The following is a 15,346-nucleotide window of genomic DNA, read 5'->3' on the forward strand; positions in this document are numbered from 1 at the left end:
GAGAATCGCTTGAACTCGGGAGGTGGAGGTTGTAGTGAGCTGAGACTGTGCCACTGTACTCCAGCCTGGGTGACAGAGCGAGCCTCCATCTCCAAAAAAAAAAAAAAAAAAAAAAACAAAAAAAAAAACGAAAGAGAAAATTTGACAACATGCATCAGGAGTCTTTTTTTGTTTCTCCTATTTCAGAGAATCTTACCTAAGGCAAATAATACAAAATACAGAAAAACTGTGAGCACAAAATTATGTTGGCACTATTTATATTATTGAAAAATTGGACGTAACTTAAGTCAATGATTCCGTCACCTATTATACAGGCTATTAACCTTCTATGAACTTTTCATGACGTTCACACAAAAATGAAATCACCCGGCAACTCGGCTCTCAGAATGCATCCCTGTCGTTAAGCAACACAGAACTGTACTATCAGTTTTCTTAATCTTTCCTCATTAGACATTTTTAGCTGATGAAATTACAGGTAACTTTTTTCTTTGACTTTTTTCCAATGTTTGTAAATATGCTATAATGATAATAAACTGTGTACTTTCGTCACCGAAAACGTTTACGCACAAACCTTCTGCAGAGAAAGCAGAATGTTTCCCCCAATGGGGGGCCCCAGACCCCAAGCTAAGCGGCTGCGATGGCCTCCCAGGCGAGGGAGTAACCACGGCGATCGCTTTGCCTTCTCCCCGTGAAAGTTCGCTCTTCCGTGTTTGATCTCTTTTGTTCCACAGCTGGCCATTGTCCCGCTCCCGATTTGGACTGTCTACTTGCCTTTTCCACGGAGACGTCGGCGCCCTCGGCCCAGCACCCTCTTGCCAGTGGTTTCTCATAGAGAGGAGTTTTCTCTTAATAGTTTCTATATGGTCCGAACAAAAGGATTTTTTTAAATTCCTCTTGGAATTTAAAAACAAAACAAAAACACAGAAAGTGATATTCCTAAAAAGTAAGTGCCTTCTCTGAATATACCCTTTTCCAAACTTCCCTACAAAGAACATATTTCAATTCAATTGGTGTATATTTATGAAGTATGTGCAGTGTGGCAGGAATTTACAGTGTGGAGGCCAGGGGTCAACAGATGGGTAAAATCCAGGCCTTCCAAGCCCAAGCCCGCGGTCGCCAGGCCATGTGGTAGGAGCACCTGAGTAAGCGGTGGACAAGGTAGAAATGGGGTGTGTTGATTATTGTTAGACTTCTCACGATTCAGCATGCTGAGGCCTTGGGTGTAGTTAGCAAAATGGAGGGCAGCTCATGCAGAATCGATGAGCTCTCTCACAATGCAACAAGGCTCCAGTCGCCAGGACGCTGATCTCACAGTCTAGACTCAGGTCCCTGGATTCATCGACCCCTGTGGGGTCCTCTTGCATCCAGTGCCCCCCAGCCCACTGACTCCCTCTGACGCCCTGTTCTGTTGTCAGCATCTGTGCTGCTGAATGACAAGCTCAGCCTCTGGTGACCCCTCATTCACTGGTTCTCTTCATTGTCCAGAATCTCCCCAGACTCCCAACCAGTAGGTAGTGGAGCCGGGACATCCACTTGGGTTGGCCAATCTGCAATCCAGCACTCCATCACAAAATGCACTGCCCCATGGTGTGGCCTTAGGAAACTCAAGAGGTTCTGAAGAGGTGTGGATGGATTCCAGATAGACCCACGGGACACCCCTGCAGCCTCCGCAGTGCATTGGCAGATGCTGTGGCGAGGCTTCTCTGGGTATTGTGAATATCCCTCGTGTGTGTCAGGGACTTAAGCACTTCTATTTCTGCTGCCTGCCAGGCGTGTGTCTAACTCCAGCTCAGGTGGTGGGGGCTGCCCTTAAGAAAATGCCATGCCGTGGACATGACAGTGAAAGTGGCATTTCTGTAACTATGGGAAAGAGCGAGCAGGAGCATTTTTGGCTGAAAGGTGGAAAGGAAGATGCGCAGGAGGGGCTGCAGAGGAAGAGAAAAGGAAGGAAAATGACGGAAGCCAGTGTAATTCCCTCCTTTGCCGAGAAAACATATATTTAGGTCAGTGCAAAAGTAATTGTGGTTTTTGCCATTATTTACTTACAAACTGCTTTGAAAGGGCAAAAATGAATGCCTCGTGGTCTACCTGGAAGATACAAATGTAAGTAAGCAACTACAAAAGTAGGGTTCCTGGGCTGGGCACGGTACCTCATGCCTGTAATCCCAACACTTTGGGAGGCCTAGGTGGGAAGATTGCTTGAGCTCAGGAGTTCAAGACCAGCCTGGGCAACATGACAAACCCCATCTCTACTAAAAAATACAAAAATTAGCTGGGTGTGGTGCCTCACACCTGCAATCCCAGCTACTTGGAAGGCTGGGGCAGGAGAATTACTTGAACCCGGGAGGTGAGGTTGCAGTGAGCTGAGATTGCACCACTACACTCCAGCCTGGGTGACAGAGCAAGACTCTATCTTAAAATAGTAATAATAATAATAATAATAGGCTGGGCACAGTGGCTCACACCTGTAATCACAACACTTTGGGAGGGTGAGACGGGTGGATCACCTGAGGTCAGGAGTTTGAGACCAGCCTGTCCAACATGGTGAAACCCTGTCTCTACTAAAAACACAAAATTAGCTGGGCGTGATGGTGTGTGCCTGTAATCCCCGCTATTTAACAGACTGAGGCAAGAGAATTGCTGGAACCCAGGAGGTGGAGGTTGCAGTGAGCCGAGACTGCGCCATTGCACTCCAGCCCGGGCAACAAGAGCAAAATTCCATTTCAAAAAAATAAAAAATAATAATAATAGATGTCTTTCCCAGACATCTGGGACCATCACCATGTATCAAGGCCCCTACCCTTCAGGCTGAGCAAGGAGTTCTTTGAGGATGTTTAATCAATGTAGAAAGACCAAAGAGGCAGGCCGGGTGCAGTGGCTCACACCTGTAATCGCAGCACTTTGGGAGGCCAAGGCAGACGAATCACGAAGTCAGGAGATTGAGACCATCCTGGCTAACACAGTGAAACCCTGTCTCTACTAAAAATACAAAAAAAAAAAAAAAAAATTAGCCGGGCATTTCGGCGGGCACCTGTAGTCCCAGCTACTTGGGAGGCTGAGGAAGGAGAATGGCATGAACCCGGAAGGCGGAGCTTGCAGTGAGCCGATATCGCGCCACGGCACTCCAGCCTGGGCAACAGAGCAAGACTCCATCTCAAAAAAAAAAAGAAAGAAAGACTAATGAGTCTGTTCTTGCAGAAACAGGATTCCTGGGAGCAAACAATTCCCTGGGACTATTCCTTAGCTGAGGTCCTTGGGAGGCTATGAGCTAGTGACTTATAGGCGGTCTTATATGAGGTCTTATAGGCGAAAGAATGAAAAACAGGAGAGTGAGACAAACTCCAGATATTATTGTTGTTAATATTAGTACTGTTTATTACTCATGAGAGTAAAAGCATGAAAGTGTGAAGTAGGAAAGAGAAAGCAAAATACGATCATTTGCCCTGACAGACATAGCCACCAATCATCACACAATGCCCAGGAGAGTGGTCTGTGGGGCCCCTGCAGCAAGTGTCAGAGAGAGAGGGGGAATCAGAAAGTGCCCCTCAAAGCAGGTTCTTAAAAGGAAGAGAACAAGAGTACCTGGCAAGAGCTACTGCTTTTATTTTTATTTCTTGCCTCCACCAGAGACCCACTAGATGAGCTATAAATCATGAGGCCAGCATGGTGGTGGGCACCTGTAGTCCCAGCTTCTCAGGAGGCTGAGGTGGGAGGATCTCTTGACCCCAGGAGTTTGAGGAGGTAGTGCACAATGATGGTGCCTGTGAAGCTATTGCACTTTAACCTGGGCATTATAGTGAGATCCCACCTCTAAAAAAAGATGAGCTGGCCGGGTGTGGTGGCTCACGCCTGTAATTCCAGCACTTTGGGAGGCCAAGGCAGGTGGATCACCTGAGGTCAGGAGTTCAAGACCAGCCTGACCAATATGAGGAAACCCCATCTCTACTAAAAATACAAAAATTAGCTGGGCATGGTTGCATGTGCCTGTAATCCTGGCTACTTGGGAGGCCGAGACAGAAGAATCGCTTGAACCCAGGAGGCGGAGGTTGCAGTGAGCCAAGATCACGCCATTGCACTCCAGCCTGGGCAAGAAGAGAGAAACTCTGTCTCACAAAAAAAAAAAAAAAAAAAAAAGATGAGCTACATATCACCTCTCTAGGCTGACCATACACACACACACACACACACACACACACACACACACACACACACACCCCTTTCTGGAACAATTCTAACAAACTTGAGCAGAGGAACTGTGAACAAAATTTTATCTATACTTGCTTTCCGAAGACTGACAACACTCATGAGATGTCACAGTTAACGTAATAAGAGGAAAGAATGGAAAAGAGAAGTTCAGCATTCATTTGGTTTTAAAATAATGAAATATGATTAAAAGAAATTTCAAATTTACATTGTCCTTTCTTTCCCTACTTTCCCCACCATTTTTAAAACAAGGAAACAAAGCCTAGATTTGCAAGAATAAAAGGCTTGGGTTTATTTACCTGTTTGACTCTATACCAGTTATTGATTTATAGCCTTTCACCTCTGAATTCACCTTATTTGACTGCTCTGCGAAAATTAATCTGACCCTTTTCAAGAATTTGCCGTTGGCACTGAAGCTTTGCCAGTAGAGGGCGCTCGAGAAACACTGCAGGAGAAAGAGTTTTGCTTCCGGCTCGGTGGAGTCTCAGCTGGGTTCGCAGCGGCGCGTGGTTTCGCCGGCCCCCAGCGCCTTTGGCTCACAGGCTCTCCAGGGCCCACCTGCTGCCATGCCAGTGACTTCCCCTTTCAACCTCCTAAGGTGGTTTGTAGCCAAGGCGCGGTAGTGAGACATCTTCCCATAAACAGCTCTTCCCATCACCCTACAGGACTGATTTCTAGCAAGTTTCGCCATTGTGGCACCACAGCAACTTGTCCGCCATTTAGTAGCCATGACTGAGCCATGGATCTCAGCCCACGGAGTGTGGAGTGGGTAACACATATGCTATTGCATAATCATGCCAATCTCCTGCAATAGATAATAATTCTTTTTTTTTTTTTTTTTTTTTTTTTTTTTTTTTTTTTTGAGACGAAGTCTCGCTCTGTCGCCCAGGCTGGAGTGCAGTGGCGCGATCTCGGCTCACTGCAAGCTCCGCCTCCCGGGTTCACGCCATTCTCCTGCCTCAGCCTCCTGAGTAGCTGGGACTACAGGCACTCGCCACCGCGCCTGGCTAATTTTTTGTATTTTTAGTAGAGACGGGGTTTCACCGTGGTCTCGATCTCCTGACCTTGTGATCCGCCCGTCTCGGCCTCCCAAAGTGCTGGGATTACAGGCGTGAGCCACCGCGCCCGGCCAGATAATAATTCTTTACATTAAACTTTTCCTGTTCAAATTACTGTACGGTTTCTCTCTCTGGATTGGTCCTAGAGGGATACGGACATTTAAACAAAGCAGGCTCCTATTGTAGCTGCATCAGATTTGCAGGGGGGCGTGCAGTGAGGGAGCAGGGGGGGCTCTGGGGGATAGGGGTTGGGGGGTGGTGTAGGGTAGATCTTGTTCTCCGAAGACAAAAATGTTGTACATAGGAGTAATCTATTGTATTTGCTGGCCAAGCATGGTGGCTCACGCCTATGATCCCGCAACTTTGGGAGGCCAAAATGGGCAGATTGCTTGAGCCCAGGAGTTCAAGACCAGCCTGGGCAAACATGGAGAAACTCTGTCTCTACAAAAAATACAAAAATTAGCCAGATGTGGTAGTGCACGCCTGTTGTCCCAGCTAATTGGGAGGCTGAGGTGGGAGGATCACTTGAGCCCAGGAGGTTGAGGCTGCAGTGAGCCATGATCAGGCCAGGGCATCCAGCCTTGGCAACAGAACAAGACCAAGTCTCAAAAAAAAAAAAAAAAAAAAGTATTTGTTGCAAATTATCAAAACTGCAACAATTAATGAGAGAGACAATTATCCATTGTTCTGTACATTTTGTGAGTGAAACAAATACCCTCTATTCTAGACTGTTTTTTTTTTTTTTTTTTTGAGAGAGAGTTTCACTCTTGTCACTCAGGCTGGAGTGCAATGGCGCAATCTCAGCTCACTGCAACCTCCGCCTCCCGGGTTCAAGCAATTCTTCTGCCTCAGCCTCCCAAGTAGCTGGGATTATAGGCGCCGGCCACCACGCTGGGCTCATTTTTGTATTTTTAGTAAAGATGGGATTTCACCATGTTGAGCAGTCTGGTGTCGAACTCCTGACCTCAAGTGATCCACCTACCTCGGCCCCCAAAGTGCTGGGATTACAGGTGTGAGCCACAGCGCCTGGCTCTGGACTGTGTTTTCATATAGGATGTTTGAAAGGTGAACCGCATGGAAAATATAGTGTCTCCCTCCAGAGACAAGAGCAAATTTGTTGTCTTGGAAGAGAGAGCAAAGGGCGGGTGTGCTCACTGCCCATTTTAAATTATCAGATTCCCAATTCTCTACACACCTATAATGCAGCCCTCTGTGTGCACTGGAGTCATCTGACCCTCCACATTGCCCTGTGGGATTAGGACTTTGAGAACCCGTGCAAAAATGCTGGTAGCTGTGAGTGATAAACTACCCTTCAGCTCTGGCCCTGCCTTCTGATGTCTTCAACCAGCAACCATGAAACTAAGGCAGGCTGCCTTAGTAACTTGCAAGTAAGGGTAAAATCTCAGACCTTTCATGGATCTTGACAATGGGTTTCTTGTAGACAATCTATAGTCAGAAGTTGCACTGTTTTTTGGAGTTTGTTTTTATTCAATCTGATAAACTCTGCCTCTTAATGACATAGGCCATGTACATTTAATGTAATTACTGACATGCCTGGGCTTAAATCTATCATCATTTCCTTCTGCCCCAAGAACTTCCTTTTTTTTTTTTTTTTTTTTTTTTTTTGAGACGGAGTCTCGCTCTGTCGCCCAGGCTGGAGTGCAGTGGCGCGATCTCAGCTCACTGCAAGCTCCGCCTCCCGGGTTCACGCCATTCTCCTGCCTCAGCCTCCCGAGTAGCTGGGACTACAGGCGCCCACAACCGCGCCCGGCTAATTTTTTGTATTTTTAGTAGAGACGGGATTTCACCGTGGTCTCGATCTCCTGACCTTGTGATCCGCCCGCCTCGGCCTCCCAAAGTGCTGGGATTACAGGCGTGAGCCACCGTGCCCGGCAAGAACTTCCTTTTTAAAGCTATTTTTATTTTTATTTATTTATTTTTATAGACATGGAGTCTTGCTGTGTTGTTCAGGCTGGACTTAAACTCCTGGGTTCAAGGGATCCTCCTGCCTCCACCTTCTGAGTTGCTGGGACTACGGGTACAGACCACTACACCTAAGAGCTTCCTTTAACATTTCTTGGAGTGCAGGTCTATTAGTTATAAATCTTCTCTGCTTTCGTTGGTGTGGAAAATAATTTTTTATTTTTTAATTTTTATTTTTTGAGACGGAGTCTCACTGTCGCCCAAGCTGGAGTGCAGTGGTCGGATCTCAGCTCACTGCAAGCTCTGCCTCCTGGGTTTACGCCATTCTCCTGCCTCAGCCTCCTGAGTAGCTGGGACTACAGGCGCCCGCCACCTCGCCTGGCTAGTTTTTTGTATTTTTTAGTAGAGACAGGGTTTCACCATATTAGCCAGGATGGTCTCGATCTCCTGACCTCGTGATCCACCTGTCTCGGCCTCCCAAAGTGCTGGGATTACAGGCTTGAGCCACCGCGCCCGGCTCACCATAATTTTTAAAAGATTTATGGGGGTAGGCTGGGCATGGTGGCTCATGCCTATAATTCAAGCACTATGGGAGGCCAAGGTAGGCGGATCACCTGAGGTCAAGAGTTCAAGACCAGTCTGGTCAACATGGCAAAACCCCAACTCAATACAAAAAACTAGCCGGGTGTGGTGGCACCTGTAATCCCAGCTACTGGGGAGACTGAGGTGGGAGAATCACTTGAACCCAGGGGGTGGAGGTTGCAGTGAGCCGAGATTGAGCCATTGTACTCCAGCCTGGGCTACAAAGCAAGACTCCATCTCAAAAAAAAAAAAAAAAATAGCCGGGTGTGGTGGCTCAAGCCTGTAATCCCAGCACTTTGGGAGGCCGAGACAGGCGGATCACGAGGTCAGGAGATCTGAGACCATCCTAGCTAACACGGTGAAACCCCGTCTCTACTAAAAAATACAAAAAACTAGCCGGGCGAAGTGGCGGGCGCCTGTAGTCCCAGCTACTCGGGAGGCTGAGGCAGGAGAATGGCGTAAACCCGGGAGGATGAGCTTGCAGTGAGCTGAGATCCCACCACTGCACTCCAGCCTGGGCGACAGAGCGAGACTCCGTCTCAAAATATATATATATATATATATATATATATTTTTTTTTTTTTTTTTTTTTTTTCAGGGGCACAGAATTCAGGTTGACAGTTCATTCAGTATTTTAAAGATGGCTCTATATTGTTTTTATAGTTTGCAGTGATTGTAATGGAAAGTTTGCTGTCATTCTTACCCTTTTTCATCCTTAGGTAATGTCTTTTTTTTTTTTTTTCTAGTTGGTTTTAAATATTTGTTATCACCTTTTTTTTTTTTTTTTTCCTGAGGCAGAGTCTCACTCTGTTGCCCAGGGTGGAATGCAGTGGCACAAGCTCAGTTTGCTGCAGCCTCGACCTCCTGGGCTCAAGTGATCCTTCCACCTCAGCCTCCCAAGTAGCTGGGTAACAGGATCCACCACCGTGTTGGCCAGGCTGGTCTCAAACTCCTGGCCTCAAGTGATCTACCCGCCTTGGCCTCCCAAAGTGCTGGGATTACTGGTGTGAGCTGCACCTGGCCTAGCATATCTATACTATTTTCTCATATTTCTCTACTAATTTCATAATTGCTGTCATTTATGAGTCTGTTCCTAAGGATTGGTTTGTATTTTGGTTATGGGATCCATTTTCTGCCTTCCTGCATGCCTTTGTTTTTTTAATAGATGCCAAAAATTGTGAATTTTACATTCTTGAGTGCTGGATTTTGTTCTATTCCATTAAAAACTGTTGAACTTTGTTTTGACATGCAGTTACTTAACACAGGTTTGACACTTGCTTTTGAGGCTTGCTTTTAAGCTTTGTGAGGGCAGGTCCGGAGCAGCCTTTAATGTGGGGCAATTGTTTTTCCCACTCTTAAGGTAACAGTTCCCAGTGCCCTGTGTACTGTGGTCTCTCCACGCCAGGTGACTGGAATGGGAAGTCTTCTCAGCCCTTTGGAAGATCCTGGAATTGTCTGGCCCACTGCTCTCTAGTGGCTCTTTCCCTGGCCTTGTGGGGTTTCCTCTCATACTCGAGCAGATCAGTGCTCACCTGAAGACTCAGATCCCTTTGCAAATTTCCAGACCCATCTTTCTGTGTGGCTTCCCCTCACTAGCATCCTGTGCACAAATTCTAACCACCTTGTCTCACACCATTAAAAAATAAGCCCTTGGCTGGGCGCGGTGACTCACGCCTGGAATACCAGCACTTTGGGAATCCACGGTGGGTGGATCTCTTGAGGTCAGGAGTTGGAGACCAGCCTGGCCAACATGGCGAAACCCTGTCTTCACTAAAAATACAAAAATAAGCTGAGTGTGGTAGCTCCCGCCTGTAATTCCAGCTACTTGGGAGGCTGAGGCAGGAGAATCGCTTAAACCCAGGAGGTGGAGGTTGCAGTGAGCCAAGATCATGCCACTGCGCTATACTCCACAGCCTGGGCAACAAGAGTGAGACTCCGACTCAAAAAAAAAAGGCCCTTAGATTTCTGTCTTCAACTCAGCCAGCCCAGGGGATTTAATTTGGGGACCCCGTTTCTGTTCCGTGTCATAGAAACTGCCTCAGTGGTAAACTTAGGCATCCTAACACTTGGCTCATGTTTCCCTTCTCTAGGGTGTCACAGTCCTGTGCTACCTAAAGCCCACCATCTAAGAACAGTTGATTCATATGTTTTGTCTAGTTTTCTATTGTTTGTGGCAGGAGGTCGACTTCCCTGGCAGTTCATCCTTCATAGACAGAGAATCCTGTATCATAGATTCGTAATGTATTGCCAGATTTCAGTGTCTCATTTTATTTGCAATCTTGCACTTTCTCATAGAAGTGAGATTGGATTTTTAAAGTTCTCTATCTTGGTGGGGTGTGGTGGCTCACACCTGTAATCCCAGCACTTTGGGAGGCCGAGCCAGGTGGATCACCTGAAGCCAGGTGTTTGAGACCAGCCTGGCCAACATGGCAGAACCCTGTCTCTACTAGAAATACAAAAATTAGCCAGGTGTGGTGGCACACACCTGTAATCCCAGCTGCTCGGGAGGCTGAGGCAGGAGAATCACTTGAACCCGGGAGGTGGAGGTTGCAGTGAGCCGAGATTGTGCCACTGCACTCCATCTTGGGAGACAGAGTGAGACTGTCTGAAAAAAATAAAATAAAAGTAAAGTTCTCTGTTTGTCTGTCTTTACTGGACATGAGGTTTACATAGACTTCTGTAATCATTACTTCAATCTTATCTTTATCTAGGGTTACATTTTCTTTGTCTTTACTATTGCTGTATATTTCTTGTTTTATCTTTTTTCCTTCCTTGGTTATGTTTGCCAAAGGTGTATCAGCTGCAGTGATTTTTCCAAAGCAGCAGCTCTTGGTTTTATTTATTGATTTCTTTATATTTAGTTTGTTAATCCATCAAGTTTAGGGTTTTTTTTTTTTTTAAATAAATCCTTTCTTCCTGATTTCATTAAGTGTATTTAGTCATTCTTTCTCTAGATTCTTATCTTGAATTCTGATTTTGTTTATTTTCTATTCTATATAAATGTTAAAATTGGCTGGGTGCGGTAGCTCACAACTGTAATCCCAGCACTTTGGGAGGCGGGCGGATCATGAGGTCAAGAGTTCAAGGCCAGCTTGGCCACCATGGTGAAACCCTGTCTCTACTAAAAAAAAGCCAAAAAAGTAGCCGGGCGTGGTGGTGCACACCTGTAATTCCAGACACTGGGGAGGCTGAGGCAGGGGAATTGCTTGAACCCAGGAGGCGGATGTTGCAGTGAGCTCACGTCACACGATTGCACTCCAGCCTCGGTGACAGAGTAAGACTGTCTTGAGAAAAAAAAAAAAAAAGTTAAAATCATTTATGGTTATGATTTTTTTTTTCTACCTGTGGCTTTGGCTGTCACTACTGTAAATGAGAACACACACCCCCTATCAGTTGTGGAAGACAGAAGCAGAATGATGGCTCTATTGGTTATGGAATTATAATTGTACAATGTTTTGTGCTTCAGGTATCACTTCTTTCTTCAAGTAGAACCTCACCTCGGTTATATCAACCATGACCTTGAGGAATCAACCAAAGAGTCATTCTATGTTTGATATCCCATCTCAGGAGCTTCCCAACCCAACCTGTAAGAGAAAAAGAAAAAAAAAGCACACCCCCTTCCCATTTCAGGATTGTATGTGGGTGTTTTTATGATTTGTTTATCTCATAACAGGTTGTTGATTTAAAGAGGAAGGATTCCACAATTTGGAGGTCCCATGGAGACTCAGCTGTGACTCTGCCTTTGCCAGGACTCTGCATCTGGGCATCTGGTGGTGGGTGGAGGGGGCTGGTCTCTCTTCTGCTTGCATTTTCTGGCCTCAGCAGAGAGGGGAGCCACACGCTAAGTGTAAGCTCTAATTTCATTGACATGGCTAATTTTCTCAGGAAGATTATATTTTACCCACTGAAACTCCCCTTTTCTAAGTAGACCTATCTTTCTAACGATTCCTGGTGGAAGTACCCTCTTCGTCTAACCTTATCTTTATCTTGTCCTTTCTTATATTGTGTAATGACATTGAAAAAAGCAACAAATGGTCAATCCACAGAGTCCCAATGCATCCATGACAAAAGGACTGACAAGTGTAAGGTCTTGTCACGCCAGTCTCCCTCGGTAGATGAAGTTTGCCTTGGGAAACCATCTAAAAACCGTATGAAGTCTATTATTCCCCTGAGCTCTCCCTAAGAATTGATTTGGGAAAAAAAGTCTCCAAAAACTCTGATCACCAGGGGCTGCAGTTATTAGTTCTTTGGTCAAAGGCAGCTAACCTCTGGTTGCGGGCTGAGGTCAGAAGTACACAAGCAGCAGGTTTGGTCCTTACCAATTCTCAAGGGGTCATCTCAGTCCAAGCAAGCCCATGCCATGCCTCCTGGATACTCATTTCTTTTTTTTTTTTTTTTTGGAGACAGAGTCTCACTCTGTTGCCCAGGCTGGAGTGTACTGGTGCAATCTCGGCTCACTGAAACCTCAACTTCCTGGGTTCAAGTGATTCTCCTCCCTCAGCCTCCTGAGTAGCTGGGATTACAGGTGTGCACCATCACACCCAGCTAATTTTTGTATTTTTTGGTAGAGATGGGGTTTCACTCTGTTGGCCAGGCTGGTCTTGAACTCCCAACCTCAGGTGATCCACCTGCCTTTGCCTCCCAAAGTGCTGGGATTACAGGCATGAGCCACCACGCCTGGCCTGGATACTCACTTTTTAAGCATAATATTTGTTTTTTGTGTGTTTGTTTGTTTAAAACAGAGTCTTGCTCTGTTGCCCAGACTGGAATGCAGTGGCACAATCATGGCTCACTGTAGCCTCGACCTTCAGGGCTTAAGCAATCCTCCCACTTCAGCCTCTCAAGCAACTGGGACTACGGGCACACGCCACCACACCTGGCTTATTTGTAAATTTTTTATAGCGACAGGGGTTTCCTGTTTCCCAGGCTAGCCTAAACTCTTGGTCTCAAGCCATCCTCCCACTTCGGCCTCCCAAAATACTGGGATTACAGGCATGAGCCACTGTGCCTGACCTTTAGACATATTCTTGTTATAAGCCAAATTCCTATGCATATATTACAAAGTGACACAATTTACCAAATGACCACTTTGAGGAACTTTAAATGTGACCAAAATTATCCATTTTAGGAACATCTTAAAGCAAAAGAGTGAAAAAAGGGGGAAGCAGCAAATGTTTAATATTTAATTGTCAGCCTTTTATGACCGTTATGAAGAACCTGAGAATCTAGAATAGTGCTTGGAAGCAATGGTCCCAATCTCCCTGACGTACATCACCTAGTACATATATCTAGAGGCTAACCCTACCTTAAAGAGTCCATTGGAAGGACCTGGGAAATAATCTATGTATTCCTGAGGACCAGCAAACAGAACAGGGACTTTTAAGAAGCACAAAATGTAGTGCAATCCTTACTGAAGGCAATACCTACTTTATTTTGAGTAGAGATTCTTTTTTTTTTTTTTGAGACTGAGTCTGGCTCTGTCGCCCAGGCTGGAGTGCAGTGGCCGGATCTCAGCTCACTGCAAGCTCCGCCTCCCGGGTTTACGCCATTCTCCTGCCTCAGCCTCCCGAGTAGCTGGGACCACAGGCGCCCGCCACTTTGCCCGGCTAGTTTTTTTTGTATTTTTTAGTAGAGACGGGGTTTCACCCTGTTAGCCAGGATGGTCTCGATCTCCTGACCTCGTGATCCGCCCGTCTCGGCCTCCCAAAGTGATGGGATTACAGGCTTGAGCCACCGCGCCTGGCCTTGAGTAGAGATTCTTTGGCCATTAATCCAGTTTTTGTTTTTGTTTTAAAAGCAAATTCATTAAAAATTTTAGAAATCGCTGGGCACGGTGGCTCACACCTGTAATCCCAGCACTTTGGGAAGCCAAGGTGGGTGGATCACTTGAGGTCAGAAGTTCAAGACCAGCCTGGCCAACATGGTGAAACCTCAACTCTACTAAAAATACAAAAATTATTCAGGGTGTTGGGCACCTATAACCCAGCTACTCAGGAGGCTGAGGTGGAAGAATTTCTTGAACTTGGGAGGTGGAAGTTGCAGTGAGCTGAGATTGCGCCATTGCACTCCAGCCTGGGCAACAGAGGGAGACTTACGTCTCAAAAAAAAAAAAAAGATTTTAGAAATCACCTTCAGACAAGGGATAGATCAATAGGCAGATGCTTTTGCTATATTATCCTCATTGCTTATGAACAGCTTTAAGCCAAAATTCAGGGGTTTGGGACTTAAAGGCTAGAATAAGAAATAACTCCACTAGCAGACCGATAGCATGTGTCCAAACCTTCTGAGAAAGTCTTAGAACAAAAGCATAATAAGATCCTAAATAAGTTAATGGTTTTTCAAATTAAACAACTGGATGACCTCATAACCTCCACAATGTCCCCCAACAAAATGCCCAATGATAAGAATACTTGCTGCTACTCTGAACAAAAGAGATGCTGGAAAACCAACTGTCTCACTTTGGGCAAAAAGGAATCTGACAGATAATGAGACAGTTCCAAGGGAGAGGCACCCACTTCTGAGTCTTCCCTTAAAACTTGCAAGAAGCATTATCATTAACTCTTCTGGCCCACACTCAGGGTTAGGAGTGCAACATTTTCAACAACCACCCTGTCACTAAGTTCATTCCTCGTCCTTGGAGTCAGCAAAAACCAAGAGGTGGGTGTCTCCATCTGCCTGGCCACTCCCTGTATCCTGGCCACTGTTATTCTTGGTCTTTTTACTAAAAACACCCTTCCCTTGAGACGTCACACCAGCAAAAACTTAATGAGGAGTCTTTATTATGAAAATGGAATCACCAGATTAAATTTTCCTAGAAGGGAGCTCTTCCTTGAAATTCATGACGATGTCTCTATTCATAATCAAATCATAGCTAATTTGGATACAAATGCATAAACCAGACACAATTTGAAGATCTTTGTGTGGTACCAAGTCGTAATGAGCCAAAAACGTATCACCATTTTAGGATTACTGGGGCTGAGCACGTCAAGGTTCAGACTTACCAGGTCCCAACCTTCGCCCAGCCTTGTACAATTCCCGTGAAGCCAGAAGAAAACAATTAAGGCCCATAGCAGAAGGACTAATAGGCAAAAGACTCATTATTCCTTGCACAAAACCTTCTCAAGCTCCTCTCCTGAGTATTAGGTAACTCAACGCATAAGTGTACAGATTTATTCATGATCTTAGGGATATCATTAATTTAATTATACCCCACATTCCAGCAGTGCCAAGTCCAAATACTGAACTTTGTTCTTTCCCCAAACCCACCCAAGGCCATCTATTTTACAGTTGTGCATGTATGTTCTGCCTTCTTTAGAACCTGCTCTTCTTTTTTTTTTTTTTTTTTTTTTTTGAGACAGAGTCTCGCACTGTCGCCCAGGCTGGAGTGCAGTGGTGCGATCCTGGCTCACTGCAACCTCTGCCTCCCGGATTCAAGAGATTCTCCTGCCTCAGCCTCCAGAATAGCTGGGACTACAGGTGCGCACCACCACACCCAGCTAATTTTTTTTTTTTTTTTTTTTTTTTGTATTTTTAAAAGAGACAGGGTTTCACAATGTTGGCCAGGATGGTCTTGATCTCTT

Source organism: Macaca thibetana, chromosome 8, assembly GCF_024542745.1.
Source record: "Macaca thibetana thibetana isolate TM-01 chromosome 8, ASM2454274v1, whole genome shotgun sequence".
NCBI classification, from domain to species: domain Eukaryota; kingdom Metazoa; phylum Chordata; class Mammalia; order Primates; family Cercopithecidae; genus Macaca; species Macaca thibetana.